This window comes from Ranitomeya variabilis, chromosome 5 (genome assembly GCF_051348905.1).
Source record: "Ranitomeya variabilis isolate aRanVar5 chromosome 5, aRanVar5.hap1, whole genome shotgun sequence".
Lineage (NCBI taxonomy): Eukaryota > Metazoa > Chordata > Amphibia > Anura > Dendrobatidae > Ranitomeya > Ranitomeya variabilis.
This window is the reverse complement of record NC_135236.1, coordinates 640459518-640478549: the sequence shown is the minus strand read 5'-3', so window position 1 is coordinate 640478549 and position 19032 is coordinate 640459518.

Here is a 19032-nt window from a genome sequence, read left to right as displayed (position 1 = left end):
AATCTTATTCAGAAGGCGATAATCTATACAAGGCCTCAGGGAACCATCTTTTTTTGCCACGAAAAAAAAACCTGCTCCCAGAGGGGACGAAGATGGACGAATATGTCCCTTTTCCAAGGACTCCTTAATATAATTCCGCATAGCAGTATGCTCTGGCAGTGACAGATTAAATAAACGACCCTTAGGGAACTTACTGCCAGGAATCAATTCTATAGCACAGTCACAATCTCTATGAGGAGGGAGCGAATTGAGCTTAGGCTCCTCAAAAACATCCCTATAGTCAGACAAAAACTCAGGGATCTCAGAAGGAGTAGATGAAGCGATAGAAATCGGAGGTGCATCATCATGAACCCCCTGACATCCCCAGCTTAACACAGACATTGTTTTCCAGTCCAGGACAGGATTATGAGTTTGTAACCATGGCAGACCCAGCACTAGTACATCATGTAAATTATACAGTACAAGGAAGCGAATCACCTCCTGATGAACGGGAGTCATGCGCATGGTCACTTGTGTCCAATACTGCGGTTTATTCATAGCCAATGGTGTAGAGTCAATTCCCTTCAGAGGAATAGGGACTTCCAGAGGCTCCAGACTAAAACCGCAGCGTTTAGCAAATGACCAATCCATAAGACTCAGGGCGGCGCCCGAATCCACATAGGCATCAACGGAAATGGAAGACAGTGAAAAAATCAGAGTCACAGACAAAATGAACTTAGGCTGCAGAGTACCAATGGCAAAAGATTTATCAAGCTTTCTTGTGCGTTTAGAGCATGCTGATATAACATGAGCTGAATCACCACAATAAAAACACAATCCATTTTTCCGCCTATAACTTTGCCGTTCACTTCTGGACTGAATTCTATCACATTGCATAGTCTCAGGTGCCTGTTCAGAAGACACCGCCAACTGGTGCACGGGTTTGCACTCCAGCAAACGCCGATCAATCTGAATGGCCATAGCCATAGACTCATTCAGACCTGTAGGCGTAGGGAACCCCACCATAATATCCTTAATGGCCTCAGAAAGACCATTTCTGAAGTTTGCAGCCAGGGCGCACTCATTCCACTGAGTAAGCACCGACCATTTCCGAAATTTTTGACAATATATTTCCGCTTCATCATGCCCCTGAGAGAGGGCTAATAAAGCCTTTTCAGCCTGAATCTCCAGGTTGGGTTCCTCATAGAGCAATCCCAATGCCAGAAAAAACGCATCCACACTGAGCAATGCAGGATCCCCTGGTGCCAATGCAAATGCCCAATTCTGAGGGTCGCCCCGCAGGAAAGATATTACAATCCTGACCTGTTGAGCAGGGTCTCCAGAGGAGCGAGATTTTAAAGAAAGAAACAATTTACAATTGTTCCTGAAATTCAGGAAGGTAGATCTATCTCCAGAGAAGAACTCTGGAATAGGAATTCTAGGTTCAGACATGGGAGTGTGAACAACAAAATCCTGTATGTTTTGAACTTTTGCCGCGAGATTACTCAGGCTGGAAGCCAAACTCTGGACATCCATGTTAAACAGCTAAGATCAGAGCCATTCAAGGGTTAAGAGGAGGTAAGAAGCAGCTAGACAGCAATTAAGGGCTAGGCAGCAAAACTCTGAAGGGAAAAAAAAAAAAAAAAAATTTCCCTTAAACACTTCTATTTCTCCTGCTTCAGCCCAAACAATTAACACTTTGTGGGCCGGCTATACTGTCATGAATCCCCAATGGCTAGGGATAGCACAGGACAAGCAAAGTACAAATAAATAACGGACGAGCTCTAGGGTGATGGAACCTGGGCTGACCGCTGCCCTACGCCTGACAAACGCAACTAGAGATAGATTTAGCAAATTGAGGCCCGCTGTAAACTAGAAAGCAGAACGATACAAAAGGGGACTGAGCGGTCAGCAAAAAACCCTAATCAAAAAACCATCCTGAGATTACAAGAACCCATGTGCCAACTCATGGCACATGGGGAGAACCTCAGTCCACTAGAGCTACCAGCTAGCATAGAGACATAATAAGCAAGCTGGACAAAAAACCAAACAACTGAAAATCAGCACTTAGCTTATCCTGAAAGATCTGGGAGCAGGTAGGCAGGAACCAAACAGAGCACATCTGAATACATTGATAGCCGGCAAGGGAATGACAGAAAGGCCAGGTAAAATAGGAAACACCCAGCCTCTGATGGACAGGTGGAAACCAAAGGCCGCAACCCACCAAAGTCACCCAGTACCAGCAGTAACCACCAGAGGGAGCCCACAAACAGAATCCACAACAGTACCCCCCCCTTGAGGAGGGGTCACCGAACCCTCACGAGAACCCCCAGGGCGATCAGGGTGAGCTCTATGGAAGGCGCGGACCAAATCAGTCGCATGAACATCGGAGGCGACCACCCAGGAATTATCCTCCTGACCATAACCCTTCCACTTAACCAAATACTGGAGTTTGCGTCTGGAAACACGAGAATCCAAGATCTTCTCAACAACATACTCCAATTCTCCCTCCACCAGCACCGGAGCAGGAGGCTCAACCGAAGGAACAACGGGCACCTCATACCTCCGCAACAACGACCGATGGAACACATTATGAATAGCAAACGATGCTGGGAGATCCAAACGAAAAGATACAGGGTTAAGAATCTCCGAGATCCTATAAGGACCGATGAACCGAGGCTTGAACTTAGGAGAAGAGACCTTCATAGGGACAAAACGAGAAGACAACCACACCAAATCCCCAACAAGAAGTCGGGGACCCACGCGGCGACGGCGATTAGCAAACTGCTGAGTCTTCTCCTGAGATAACTTCAAATTGTCCACCACCTGATTCCAAATCTGATGTAGCCTGTCCACCACCATGTCCACTCCAGGACAATCCGAAGACTCCACCTGACCAGAGGAAAAACGAGGATGAAACCCCGAATTACAAAAAAAAAGGAGAGACCAACGTGGCAGAACTAGCCTGATTATTAAGAGCAAATTCGGCCAGTGGCAAAAAAGCAACCCAGTCATCTTGGTCAGCAGAAACAAAACACCTCAAATAAGTTTCCAAGGTCTGATTAGTTCGCTCCATCTGGCCATTCGTCTGAGGATGGAATGCAGACGAGAAAGACAAATCAATGCCCATCTTGGCACAAAACGTCCACCAAAATCTAGACACAAACTGGGATCCCCTGTCAGAAACGATATTCTCCGGAATCCCATGCAAACGAACCACGTTCTGAAAAAATAAAGGGACCAACTCAGAGGAGGAAGGCAACTTAGGCAAGGGCACCAAATGAACCATCTTAGAAAAGCGGTCACACACAACCCAGATAACGGACATTTTCTGTGAAACCGGGAGATCAGAAATAAAATCCATGGAAATGTGCGTCCAAGGCCTCTTCGGGATGGGCAAGGATAACAACAACCCACTGGCCCGAGAACAGCAAGACTTAGCTCGAGCACACACTTCACAAGACTGCACAAAGGTACGCACATCCCTAGACAAGGAAGGCCACCAAAAAGACCTGGCCACCAAGTCTCTAGTACCAAATATTCCAGGATGACCAGCCAACACAGAAGAATGGACCTCGGAGATGACTCTACTGGTCCAATCATCCGGAACAAACAGTCTTTCTGGTGGACAACGATCCGGTTTATCCACCTGAAACTCCTGCAATGCACGTCGCAAGTCTGGGGATACGGCGGACAATATTACCCCATCCCTAAGGATACCAGTAGGCCCAGAGTCTCCAGGAGAGTCAGGCACAAAACTCCTGGAAAGAGCATCTGCCTTCACATTCTTTGAACCTGGCAGGTATGAAACCACGAAATTGAAACGAGAAAAAAACAACGACCGACGAGCCTGTCTAGGATTCAAACGCCTGGCAGACTCAAGGTAAATGAGATTCTTGTGATCAGTCAAGACCACCACACGATGTTTAGCACCCTCAAGCCAATGACGCCACTCCTCAAATGCCCACTTCATGGCCAAAAGCTCCCGATTACCCACATCATAATTGCACTCGGCGGGCGAGAATTTTCTAGAGAAGAATGCACATGGCTTCATCACCGAGCCATCAGAACTTCTCTGTGACAAAACCGCCCCCGCTCCAATCTCGGAAGCATCAACCTCAACCTGAAAAGGAAGTGAAACATCTGGTTGACACAACACAGGAGCAGAAGAAAACCGGCGCTTAAGTTCCTGAAAGGCCCCCACAGCCGCAGGAGACCAATTAGCAACATCAGCACCCTTTTTAGTTAAATCAGTCAAAGGTTTAACAATACTGGAAAAATTTGCAATGAACCGACGATAAAAATTAGCAAACCCCAAGAACTTCTGTAGGCTCTTAACAGATGTAGGTTGTGTCCAGTCACAAATTGCCTGAACCTTAACGGGATCCATCTCAATAGTAGAAGGAGAAAAAATGTACCCCAAAAAAGAAATCTTCTGGACTCCGAAGAGACACTTTGAGCCCTTCACAAACAGAGAATTGGCCCGCAGAACCTGAAACACCTTCCTGACCTGTAGAACATGAGACTCCCAGTCATCAGAAAACACCAAAATATCATCCAAATACACAATCATAAACTTATCCAGATATTCACGGAAAATATTGTGCATAAAGGACTGAAAGACTGACGGAGCATTGGAGAGTCCAAAAGGCATTACCAAATACTCAAAATGGCCCTCAGGCGTATTAAATGCGGTTTTCCACTCATCACCTTGTTTTATCCGCACCAGATTATACGCACCGCGAAGATCTATCTTAGTGAACCACCTAGCCCCCTTAATGCGAGCAAACAAGTCAGTCAATAATGGCAATGGATACTGATATTTGACTGTAATCTTATTCAGAAGGCGATAATCTATACAAGGCCTCAGGGAACCATCTTTTTTTGCCACGAAAAAAAAACCTGCTCCCAGAGGGGACGAAGATGGACGAATATGTCCCTTTTCCAAGGACTCCTTAATATAATTCCGCATAGCAGTATGCTCTGGCAGTGACAGATTAAATAAACGACCCTTAGGGAACTTACTGCCAGGAATCAATTCTATAGCACAGTCACAATCTCTATGAGGAGGGAGCGAATTGAGCTTAGGCTCCTCAAAAACATCCCTATAGTCAGACAAAAACTCAGGGATCTCAGAAGGAGTAGATGAAGCGATAGAAAGGTGCATCATCATGAACCCCCTGACATCCCCAGCTTAACACAGACATTGTTTTCCAGTCCAGGACAGGATTATGAGTTTGTAACCATGGCAGACCCAGCACTAGTACATCATGTAAATTATACAGTACAAGGAAGCGAATCACCTCCTGATGAACGGGAGTCATGTGCATGGTCACTTGTGTCCAATACTGCGGTTTATTCATAGCCAATGGTGTAGAGTCAATTCCCTTCAGAGGAATAGGGACTTCCAGAGGCTCCAGACTAAAACCGCAGCGTTTAGCAAATGACCAATCCATAAGACTCAGGGTGGCGCCCGAATCCACATAGGCATCAACGGAAATGGAAGACAGTGAAAAAATCAGAGTCACAGACAAAATGAACTTAGGCTGCAGAGTACCAATGGCAAAAGATTTATCAAGCTTTCTTGTGCGTTTAGAGCATGCTGATATAACATGAGCTGAATCACCACAATAAAAACACAATCCATTTTTCCGCCTATAACTTTGCCGTTCACTTCTGGACTGAATTCTATCACATTGCATAGTCTCAGGTGCCTGTTCAGAAGACACCGCCAACTGGTGCACGGGTTTGCGCTCCCGCAAACGCCGATCAATCTGAATGGCCATAGCCATAGACTCATTCAGACCTGTAGGCGTAGGGAACCCCACCATAATATCCTTAATGGCCTCAGAAAGACCATTTCTGAAGTTTGCAGCCAGGGCGCACTCATTCCACTGAGTAAGCACCGACCATTTCCGAAATTTTTGACAATATATTTCCGCTTCATCATGCCCCTGAGAGAGGGCTAATAAAGCCTTTTCAGCCTGAATCTCCAGGTTGGGTTCCTCATAGAGCAATCCCAATGCCAGAAAAAACGCATCCACACTGAGCAATGCAGGATCCCCTGGTGCCAATGCAAATGCCCAATTCTGAGGGTCGCCCCGCAGGAAAGATATTACAATCCTGACCTGTTGAGCAGGGTCTCCAGAGGAGCGAGATTTTAAAGAAAGAAACAATTTACAATTGTTCCTGAAATTCAGGAAGGTAGATCTATCTCCAGAGAAGAACTCTGGAATAGGAATTCTAGGTTCAGACATGGGAGTGTGAACAACAAAATCCTGTATGTTTTGAACTTTTGCCGCGAGATTACTCAGGCTGGAAGCCAAACTCTGGACATCCATGCTAAACAGCTAAGATCAGAGCCATTCAAGGGTTAAGAGGAGGTAAGAAGCAGCTAGACAGCAATTAAGGGCTAGGCAGCAAAACTCTGAAGGGAAAAAAAAAAATAAAATTTCCCTTAAACACTTCTATTTCTCCTGCTTCAGCCCAAACAATTAACACTTTGTGGGCCGGCTATACTGTCATGAATCCCCAATGGCTAGGGATAGCACAGGACAAGCAAAGTACAAATAAATAACGGACGAGCTCTAGGGTGATGGAACCTGGGCTGACCGCTGCCCTACGCCTGACAAACGCAACTAGAAATAGATTTAGCAAATTGAGGCCCGCTGTAAACTAGAAAGCAGAACGATACAAAAGGGGACTGAGCGGTCAGCAAAAAACCCTAATCAAAAAACCATCCTGAGATTACAAGAACCCATGTGCCAACTCATGGCACATGGGGAGAACCTCAGTCCACTAGAGCTACCAGCTAGCATAGAGACATAATAAGCAAGCTGGACAAAAAACCAAACAACTGAAAATCAGCACTTAGCTTATCCTGAAAGATCTGGGAGCAGGTAGGCAGGAACCAAACAGAGCACATCTGAATACATTGATAGCCGGCAAGGGAATGACAGAAAGGCCAGGTAAAATAGGAAACACCCAGCCTCTGATGGACAGGTGGAAACCAAAGGCCGCAACCCACCAAAGTCACCCAGTACCAGCAGTAACCACCAGAGGGAGCCCACAAACAGAATCCACAACAGGATAACTCCGATGAAATTGGCATCAGATAGAATGGTCTTGGACGGGGATCCAGGTACGGAATCCACAGCATGGATTCGGGATAAAGCATCAGCCTTCCCATTACAAGAACCTGGACGGTACGAGATAACAAAGTTAAATTGATTTAAAAATAAGTTCCAACGAGCCTGACTAGGAGAAAGACATCTAGCGGATCTAAGGAACTCTAAATTGCGATGGTCAGTTAGCACTATGATCTGTTGTGCAGCTCCTTGCAGATGATGCCTCCATTCTTTGAAAGCCGCAATATTAGCCAGCAATTCCTTGTCTCCCACGTCGTAATTCTTCTCTGCTGAGGTTAGTCTATGGGAAAAGAAAGAACAAGGATGTAGCAGACCCTTCTCTCCAGTTCTTTGGGAGAGAATAGCCCCCAAAGCATTATCAGAAGCGTCCACCTCCACAATAAAAAAAAGTGTTGGATCTGGGTGTATCAACAGCGGTGCTGATGTGAAACAGATCTTAAGCCAATCAAAAGCTTCTTGAGCCTGTGATGACCACTTAAAGGGCTTTTCCTTCTTTGTCAAGGAAGTAATGGGACGGACAATATCAGAAAAATTTCGAATGAAGCGTCTGTAGAAATTTGCAAAACCAGTAAAACGTTGGACCTCCTTAACATTCTTAGGTACCGGTCAGTCAAGGATAGCCTGAATCTTACTAGATTCCATGTTCAGCCCCTGGGGAGAGATGATATAACCTAAGAACTGTATCTCAGAACGATGTAACTCGCATTTCTCCGGCTTAATATACAAATGGTTCTCTTTCAGACATCTTAAAACAGTTTTGACATGTTCTTCATGCTCCTGTAGAGAGTCAGAAAATATTAGTATATCATCCAAATAGATCGCTACAAACTGGTCAAACAAATCTCTGAAAATGTCATTAGCAAGGTGTTGAAACGTTTCAGGGGCGTTACAAAGCCCGAAGGGCATCACAAGAAATTCAAAGTGTCCATACCGGCATCTGAATGATGTCTTCCACTTATCCCCTAGACGAATACGCACCAAATTATAAGCCCCACGAAGATCCAGTTTAGAGAACACCTTAGCATGGCGGACTCTTTCCAGTAATTCGTGAATCAGAGGCAAAGGGTAACGGTTTCGTACGGTTGCCTTATTGAGTTCCCGATAGTCACAGGGTCTCAGGGTCCCATCCTTCTTCTTTGCAAAAAAGATAGGTGCCCCTGCTGGTGAGGAAGAAGGACGTATGAAGCCTTTGGCCAGATTTTCATCAATATACTCCTTTAAGGCTTGAAGCTCAGGTGCCGCCAAAGGGTATACGTTACCAAAAGGAATAGCTGCCCCAGGAAGCAACTCAATGGGACAGTCATAATTAGTGTTGAGCATTCCGATACCGCAAGTATCGGGTATCGGCCGATATTTGCTGTATCGGAATTCCGATACCGAGATCCGATAGTTTTGTGGTATCGGGAATCGGAATCGGAAGTTCCCAGTGTATGGTTCCCAGGGTCTGGAGGAGAGGAGACTCTCCTTCAGGCCCTGGGATCCATATTAATGTGTAAAATAAAGAATTAAAATAAAAAATATTGATATACTCACCTCTCCGGAGGCCCCTGGACATCACCGCTGGTAACCGGCAGCCTTCTTTGCTTAAAATGAGCGCGTTCAGCACCTTCCATGACGTCACGGCTTCTGATTAGGAATTTAGGACCTGAGAATTATGTCACGGCTTGTGATTGGTCGCGTGGCGGTCACATGGGCGGCCGTGACCAATCAGGGATACCTTCCAATACTTGAGTCCCATTGACTTGTATTGGTATCGGGTATTGGTATCGGATTAGATCCGATACTTTCCGATACCAATACTTTCAAGTATCGGACGGTATCGCTCAACACTAGTCATAATGCCTGTGTGGAGGAAGCTGATCTGCATTCTTCTAGTCTCAGATGTCAGAGAACTCTTTATATGCTGGAGGTAAAGAAAATACCTGTACATGTGGTTCCGTAGCCGTGGACTCAGGGACAGCTTCTGTTAACGCTGAGTTGCTCCTTGTTGGAAAGATAATCTCCTTGGTTTCCCAGTTGATAATTGGGTTCTGAGAACGCAACCAAGGAATGCCTAAAATCACAGGAAAATCAGGAGAAGAAATTAGCAAGAAAGAAAGTTGCTCCTGATGATTAGGCTCCAACAAAATTTCAAGGGGTACGTGTTATGACCTGGTGGTTACGGAGAAGCACTGATATGACCAGGTGGGTAATACGAAACATGGGACAAGCTCTGAGGAGGTGGTAACTTTACTGACCGCAAACCTTACTCCTAACACCAACACTAGAAATAGCCGTGGGACGTTCCTAACTCTCCCTAGACGCCTCGTCACGGCCTAAGAACTAACTACCCCTTAAGATGGAAACAGAAAACTATCTTGCCTCAGAGAAATTCCCAAAAGGAAAGATAGCCCCCCACATATATTGACTGTGAGTGGAGAGGGAAAAGACATACACAGAAATGAAAACAGATTTTAGCAAAGGAGGCCAATTTCTAATCTAGATAGACTGAAATAGGAAAGGATACTGTGCGGTCAGTATTAAAAACTAAAAATCCACGCAGAGTTTACAAAAATGATCTCCACACCGACTCACGGTGTGGAGGGGCAAATCTGCTTTCCCAGAGCTTCCAGCTAGCCTGAATATATCATAATGACAAGCTGGACAAAAAGAAACATGACATGAGCTGAGCAATAAAGTCCAAAGCAGATGGACTAACAAGAACTAGCAAGAACTTATCTTTTGCTGAAATGGACAGGCCATGAGAAATATCCAAGGAGAAAACTGAATCCACCCTGAGACATTGACAGCTGGCATGGACTACAGACCAGAGCCAAGTTAAATAGCAAGGCCAGTGGAGCCGATTAGTGAAAGCAGCTGCTGCAGAACCTCAAGGAGCAGCAGTACCACTCGAAACCACCAGAGGGAGCCCAAGGGCAGAACTCACAAAAGTACCATTCATAACCACAGGAGGGAGCCCAAGAACGGAATTCACAACAGTACCCCCCCCTTGAGGAGGGGTCACCGAACCCTCACCAGAGCCCCCAGGCCGATCAGGACGAGCCAAATGAAAAGCACAAACCAAATTGGCAGCATGGACATCGGAGGCAAAAACCCAAGAATTATCCTCCTGGCCATAACCCTTCCACTAAAAAAGATACTGAAGCTTCCGCCTCGAAAGACGAAAATCCAAAATCTTCTCCACCACATACTCCAACTCCCCCTCAACCAACACCGGAGCAGGAGGGTCAACAGAAGGGACCATGGGCACAACATATCTCCGCAACAAAGATCTATGGAACATATTATGAATGGAAAAAGAAGCTGGAAGGGCCAAACGAAAAGACACATGATTGATAATTTCAGAAATCTTATAAGGACCAATAAAGCGAGGCTTGAATTTAGGGGAAGAAACCTTCATAGGAACATGACGAGAAGACAACCAGACCAAATCCCCAACACGAAGCCGGGGACCAACGCACCGACGACGGTTAGCAAAACGCTGAGCCTTTTCCTGAGACAACGTTAAATTGTCCACCACATGAGTCCAAATCCGCTGCAACCTGTCCACCACAGAATCCACACCAGGACAGTCTGAAGGCTCAACCTGCCCCGAAGAAAAACGAGGATGAAAACCGGTTACAAAAAAAGGCGAAACCAAGGTAGCCGAACTAGCCCGATTATTAAGGGCAAACTCGGCCAACGGCAAGAAGGTCACCCAATCATCCTGATCAGCAGACACAAAGCATCTCAAATAGGTTTCCAGGGTCTGATTGGTTCGCTCCGTTTGGCCATTTGTCTGAGGATGAAATGCTGACGAAAAAGACAAATCAATGCCCATTCTAGCACAAAAGGACCGCCAAAACCTAGAAACGAACTGGGAACCTCTGTCAGACACAATATTCTCCAGAATGCCATGCAAACGAACCACATGCTGAAAGAACAATGGAACCAAATCAGAGGAGGAAGGCAACTTAGGCAAAGGTACCAAATGGACCATCTTAGAAAACCGGTCACAAACCACCCAGATGACAGACATCTTCTGAGAAACAGGCAGATCAGAAATAAAATCCATGGAAATATTTGTCCAAGGCCTCCCAGGGACCGGCAAAGGCAAAAGCAACCCACTAGCACGGGAACAGCAGGGCTTGGCCCGGGCACAGGTCCCACAGGACTGCACGAAAGAACGCACATCCCGCGACAAGGAAGGCCACCAAAAGGACCTGGCAACCAAATCTCTGGTACCAAAAATCCCAGGATGACCAGCCAATACAGAACAATGAATCTCAGAAATTACCTTATTAGTCCATATATCAGGAACAAACAGTTTCCCCACTGGACAGCGGTCAGGTTTATCAGCCTGAAACTCTTGAAGCACCCGCCGCAAATCAGGGGAGATGGCAGAAAGAATCACCCCCTCCTTGAGAATACCAGCCGGCTCAAGGACTCCTGGAGAATCAGGCAAAAAACTCCTAGAAAGGGCATCAGCCTTCACATTCTTAGATCCCGGAAGATACGAGACCACAAAATCAAAACGGGAGAAAAACAGAGACCATCGAGCTTGTCTAGGATTCAACCACTTGGCAGACTCGAGGTAAATCAGATTCTTATGGTCGGTCAAGACCACAACGCGATGCTTAGCTCCCTCAAGCCAATGTCGCCACTCCTCAAATGCCCACTTCATAGCCAACAATTCCCGATTGCCGACATCATAATTACGCTCAGCAGGCGAAAACTTTCTGGAGAAGAAAGCACACGGTTTCATCAAAGAGCCATCAGAACTTCTCTGAGACAACACGGCCCCTGCCCCAATCTCAGAAGCGTCAACCTCAACCTGAAAAGGGAGAGAAACATCTGGCTGACGCAGTACAGGGGCAGAAGTAAAGCGACGTTTAAGCTCCCGAAAGGCCTCCACAGCCGCAGAGGACCAATTCACCACATCAGCACCTTTCTTCGTTAAATCGGTCAGAGGTTTAACCACACTAGAAAAATTAGCAATGAAGCGGCGATAAAAATTAGCAAAGCCCAAAAATTTCTGAAGGCTCTTCACAGATGTGGGTTGAGTCCAATCATGGATGGCCTGGACCTTAACAGGGTCCATTTCAATAGCCGAGGGAGAAAAAATGAAACCCAAAAAAGAAACCTTCCGAACTCCAAAAAGGCACTTAGACCCCTTCACAAACAATGCATTAGCACGAAGGATCTGAAATACCATCCTGACCTGCGTCACATGAGACTCCCAATCATCGGAAAAAACCAAAAAAACCAAAATATCATCCAAATATACAATCATGAACTTATCCAGATAATCCCGGAAAATATCATGCATAAAGGACTGAAACACAGATGGAGCATTAGAGAGCCCGAAAGGCATCACAAGATATTCAAAATGGTCTTCGGGCGTATTAAATGCTGTTTTCCATTCATCGCCCTGTTTAATACGAACAAGATTATACGCCCCTCGAAGGTCGATCTTGGTAAACCAGCTAGCCCCCTTAATCCGAGCAAACAAATCAGAAAGCAAAGGTAAAGGGTACTGGAATTTGACCGTGATCTTATTGAGAAGGCGATAATCTATACAGGGCCTCAAGGAGCCATCCTTCTTGGCAACAAAAAAGAACTCCGCTCCCAACGGTGACGAAGACGGGCGAATATGCCCCTTCTCTATGGACTCCTTTACATAACTCCGCATAGCGGCATGCTCTGGCACAGACAGATTGAAGAGTCGACCCTTAGGGAACTTACAGCCTGGAATCAAGTTAATAGCACAATCACAGTCCCTATGAGGAGGTAGGGAACTGGACTTGGGCTCATCAAATATATCCTGGAAATCCGACAAAAACTCAGGAACTTCAGAAGAGGGGGAAGAGGAAATTGACATCAAAGGAATATCACAATGCATCCCTTGGCAACCCCAACTAGTCACAGACATAGATTTCCAATCCAGCACCGGATTATGTAGCTGCAACCATGGAAAACCCAGCACAACAACATCATGCAAATTATGCAACACCAAAAAACGAATATTTTCCTGATGTGCTGGAGCCATATACATGGTCAACTGTGTCCAGTACTGAGGTTTATTCTTGGCCAATGGCGTAGCATCTATCCCCCTCAAAGGAATAGGACTCTGCAAAGGCTCCAAGGAAAAACCACAGCGCTTGGCAAATTCTAAGTCCATTAAGTTCAGTGCAGCGCCAGAATTCACAAATGCCATTACAGAAAAGGACGACAATGAGCAAATCAGGGTAACAGACAAGAGAAATTTAGGCTGTACAGTACTAATGGTAACAGACCTAGCGACCCTCTTAGTACGCTTCGAGCAATCAGAAATAGCATGAGTAGAGTCACCACAGTAAAAACACAGCCCATTCTGACGTCTGAATTCCTGCCGTTCTGCTCTAGTCAAAATCCTATCACATTGCATAGGCTCAGGACTCAGCCCAGAGGACACCGCCATATGGTGCACAACCTTACGCTCGCGCAGGCGCCGATCAATCTGAATGGCCAGAGACATTGATTCGTTCAAACCAGCAGGTATGGGGAACCCCACCATAACATCTTTAAGGGCTTCAGAAAGACCTTTTCTGAAAATAGCTGCTAGGGCATCCTCATTCCATTTTGTGAGCACAGACCACTTTCTAAATTTCTGGCAGTATACTTCTGCTGCTTCCTGACCCTGACACAGAGCCAGCAATATTTTTTCTGCCTGATCCACAGAATTAGGTTCGTCATACAGCAGTCTGAGTGCTTGAAAAAATGTGTCTACATTGAGCAATGCAGGATTCCCTGGCTCTAGGGAGAATGCCCAGTCCTGCGGGTCTCCACACAGCAGAGAAATGACAATCTTCACCTGCTGAATGGGGTCACCAGAGGAACGGGTTCTCAAAGCAAAAAACAATCTGCAGTTATTTTTAAAGTTCAGAAACTTAGATCTATCCCCAGAAAACAAATCAGGAATAGGAATTCTAGGCTCTAGAACCGGAGTCTGAACAACATAATCTTGGATACTCTGTACCCTTGCAGCGAGCTGATCAACACGCGAGAACAGGCCCTGAACCTCCATATCAGCACCAAAATCCGGAACCACCCAAAGATTAAGGGGAAAAAAAAGATAAAACAAGCTGCAAAGGAAAAAAAAAATGGCTCAGAACTTTCTTTTCCCTCTTTTGAGATGCATTCAACACATTGTGGGCCAGCTGTACTGTTATGACCTGGTGGTTACGGAGAAGCACTGATATGACCAGGTGGGTAAAACGAAACATGGGACAAGCTCTGAGGAGGTGGTAACTTTACTGACCGCAAACCCTACTCCTAACACCAACACTAGAAATAGCCGTGGGAGGTTCCTAACTCTCCCTAGACGCCTCGTCACGGCCTAAGAACTAACTACCCCTTAAGATGGAAACAGAAAACTATCTTGCCTCAGAGAAATTCCCAAAAGGAAAGATAGCCCCCCACATATATTGACTGTGAGTGGAGAGGGAAAAGACATACACAGAAATGAAAACCGATTTTAGCAAAGGAGGCCAATTTCTAATCTAGATAGACAGAAATAGGAAAGGATACTGTGCGGTCAGTATTAAAAACTAAAAATCCACGCAGAGTTTACAAAAATGATCTCCACACCGACTCACGGTGTGGAGGGGCAAATCTGCTTTCCCAGAGCTTCCAGCTAGCCTGAATATATCATAATGACAAGCTGGACAAAAAGAAACATGACATGAGCTGAGCAATAAAGTCCAAAGCAGATGGACTAACAAGAACTAGCAAGAACTTATCTTTTGCTGAAATGGACAGGCCATGAGAAATATCCAAGGAGAAAACTGAATCCACCCTGAGACATTGACAGCTGGCATGGACTACAGACCAGAGCCAAGTTAAATAGCAAGGCCAGTGGAGCCGATTAGTGAAAGCAGCTGCTGCAGAACCTCAAGGAGCAGCAGTACCACTCGAAACCACCAGAGGGAGCCCAAGGGCAGAACTCACAAAAGTACCATTCATAACCACAGGAGGGAGCCCAAGAACGGAATTCACAACAGGTACGGTCTCCTGATCCACAGGCCCAGATATTAAAGGTGACCCATCCACTGTTTCCATGGTAATTGGAGAAGCTCTGCTGAATTTCAATACCATGTTCCTTGACAAATGCGATATCCATGAAATTGCCACCTGCACCAGGGTCAATCATAGCTGCACTGGAAATTCAATTGTCCTGAACACAGGATCTTAATAGGGAGAGAACAGTGAGAGTTCTTTTCCTTAAGCTCCTTGGGGGGTGAAGTCATAGAAAGTGAATGGAATACAGAGTTTAAAGGCAGGCTACATTCAGAGACGTCAGATTCATCATCACAGTTGTCATACTCCCCTACTGCTGCTAGCACCATGTTAGGCCGTCTAGGACACTTAGGACAATTGATCAAGAAGTGGTCAGACTGGCCGCAGTAGAAACATAGACTTTCACGAAGGTGATGCTCCCAGCACTCATTGATCTCGCTCCTCTGAATGGAATCAATTTGCATGGGCACCTCCTCCACCTCCCAAGATGTTTTACCTGCAGGCTCTTTGGAAGGAAGGGAAAAGTTAGAAATACGGTTATATGCAGCAATCTTCTCCTGTCTACGCTCAGTAAGGCGAATGTCAATGCGCACACAATGCTGCATAAATGTCTCTAGCTCTTGTGGTGACTCAGAGCGAGCTAGTTCATCTTTTACAATACTAGACAGACCCCTTTTAAAAATAGGCAATTGGGCATAACTGTCCCAATTGGTTTCTACCGCTAATCTCTTGAATTCAGTAGCATACTTAATAACAGAACGTTTAGCCTGGCGTAAAGACAATAAAGCAGATTCAGCGGTTGCACGGCGATTAGGATCATCAAACATTAATGCCATAGCTGCCAAGAAATCATCCAAGTTATTTAACCGAGGGTCACGAGTCTCAATCATCGGATTCGCCCAGGCGAGCGCTCGTGCGGTCAGCAGCATTGTTACACACAATACTTTGGATCTATCATTAGGAAAACGGTCAGCATGCACATCAAAATATAGCATACATTGATTCACAAAGCCACAAAATTTGTCGCGATCACCATTAAATCTGAATGGGGGCAACTTAGGTGGGCTAGCTGGTGGCGGTTGCCCAGAGGGAAAAGTTGCTTGTGCAGCTATTTGCGTGCTTATGTCCTGAAAAGCTTGTTTTCCTGGGCTGCCATGCGGGTGCTTAAGTCCTGCAAAGTCTGTCCAAACACTTGTTGATTGTGTTCAAATCTTCCAAACTTCTTTTGCAGACCTTTCACATCTTTCTGCAGTGATCTAATTATGGAAAACACCTGCTCTAGTCTGCTTTCTGCAGTCATTGTTCCAGCAGTCTCCTTTTTTTTAGGCTCGAGTATCCTGTAAAAATTATAGGGGTTAACTAAGGAGACTCATTGCTTGGAACAAGACAACTACAGGACACAGTTTTATAAGTGGTAAAGTCCACATTATCACACGGTGATTCAAACAGGTGCAGAGAGAAACTCAAGTCCACAACACTTGGTGCAAATATCAAATGCAGCTCAGCAGTCTATAGGAAACTTCAGAGGAAAATGCAATCATGCAGAAAGTCTATGAAGCACAATTATTCTTGAGGATACTTGACACGAATAAGTCATTGCTTAGTCCAAAACACAGATAGATATGCTTATAAGGCAGTTCAAATAATATCTTAGCTCAACCAGGGAGGTCTGGGTAATAGTCTCAGGTTCTTGCAAAGCAGAAGCAGCTTACATGTCCAGCAAATGCAGATGGAAGTAAACACAAGCAGCAGATGAAGGAGGATTACTGGAACTGGTGTATGCAGCAGGAACTCAGAGCAGAGTAGCAGGATCACCACACAGGTTCATAGGAGCAGGTATATAGCCAGGGAGTCACCAGAGGTCAGGAGCTGGATGCAAGGCAGAATACTCTAGCACAGACTGAAGGATGGGGTGGAGTTTTTATAGCAGGAAGACACAGTGCACATGAGACCAAAGACGCCATCTTGGAAAAGGGCAGTAATGCACAAAAAGGTAATAAAAAATGTTCAGAGTCCTGACACAGTCTCCCCAAAAAAGGGAGGTTTTAATTCTCAACAAGTTAATATACACCTTCTACCTTGTTTTACAGTACCATATAACGGTTGTTATTTTGGTTAGATTTTCCAAAAAATGAGGAAGTCTGGTAGAAGAGCCCGTGGGCGGTCATTGCCAGCTGGTACTGATGGTGGTGGTGGTGGTGCATCTGGTGGTAGTGGGAAAAGCACAATAGCACCTAAGGCTGGAGGTGTTGAGCAGCGTCATCGTCTGACTACACAAGGCCTCGAAGGCTCCCTTATCTGGGAGTAGGAAAACAGCTTTTAAAGCCGGAGCAGCAGGAAAAAATTTTGGCTTTCCTTGCTGACTCAGCCTCTAGCTCTTTCGCCTCCTCTTCAGAAAGTTCCAAATATAAAAGCAGCGAGTCGTCAGTGGATGCTCCCGGTCAGGAACAAGATGTTTCCTTGTGTCCTTCACCCAAACCAAAAGTGAAGGATGTGTCAGGCGACACTACAGGTTACTCCATGGAGCTCTTCACACATACCGTGCCTGGGTTAGAAAGAGAAATTGTTAACTGCCCATTACAAGATGAATCAGACATAGATTGCACTGATGCACAGCCACAGCTAGCTTATTATGCTGTTCCATTGACTCAGATGACTACATTGCCCTCGCAGTGTACTGAGCCAGAATCTGACCCTGATGAGACTATGGTGCCCCATCTCAAACGCTATAGCACCTTACACGGTGACACAGAGGAAGGTGCACATGACATTGAAGAGGTGGTGATTAATGACCCAGTTGTTGACCCAGATTGGCAGCCATTGGGGGAAGAGGGTGCCGCTGCCAGTAGCTCAGAAGAGGAGGAGGATGATCTGCAGCAGCCATCTACATCACAACAGCTGTCATCTGGCAGGCCCGTATCAGGCCAAAAATGTTTGTCAAAAACAAAAACAGTTTTAGGACAGCGTGGCCATCCGGTGAAAGTAGCACAGCGTGCAATGCCTGAAAATGTATTCCATAGTAGGAAGAGTGTAGTGTGGCAATTTTTTAACCAAGATCCGAATGATCAGTGCAAAGTTATCTGCTCAAAGACGTTTAGCAGAGGGAAGAGTCTGCAAAATTTAAATACAACCTGCATGCTAGGACATTTAACCAGCATGCACTTGCAAGCCTGGACTAACTACCGAACGTCCTGTACCTTTGGTGCACCTGCTCAGAATGAAGGTAGTCAGCAACTCTACATTGCTTCCCTCACTGTAAGCCCACCGGTTAGGACACCACCAGCAGCAAATGTGGAGGTATCGTCGTAAGGCCAAAGCAGTCAGGGAATCACAGGGTTATTGGTAGGAAACACTGTATGTAGGCCAACATCAAGAATACCATCACCAACCCTCTCTCAATCCGTCCACCACCACCACCACCGCTAGTTCCACCATATGCAGCTCTCCAGTCCAGCTCACCCTACAAGAGACTCTCGTTAGGAAAAGAAAGTAGTCATCCTCTCATCCGCGTACACAGGGTTTGAACACCCACATTGCTATTCTAATCTCGTTAGAGATGATGCCCTACCAGTTGTTTGAAAGCGAAGCTTTCAAAGACCTGATGGCCTACACAGTACCACGCTATGACCTACCCAGCCGGCACTTCTTTGCGAGAAAAGCCATCCCAGCCCTCCACCAGCATGTCAAAGACCGCATTGTCCATGAACTGAGGCAATCAGTCAGTGGAAAGGTGCATCTCACAACAGATGCATGGACCAGTAGGCATGGCCAGGGATTTTACATGTCCATCACGGCGCACTGGGTTAATGTGGTGGATGCAGGGTCCACAGGGGACAGCCATAGTGGGACAGTTCTGCCTAGCCCATGG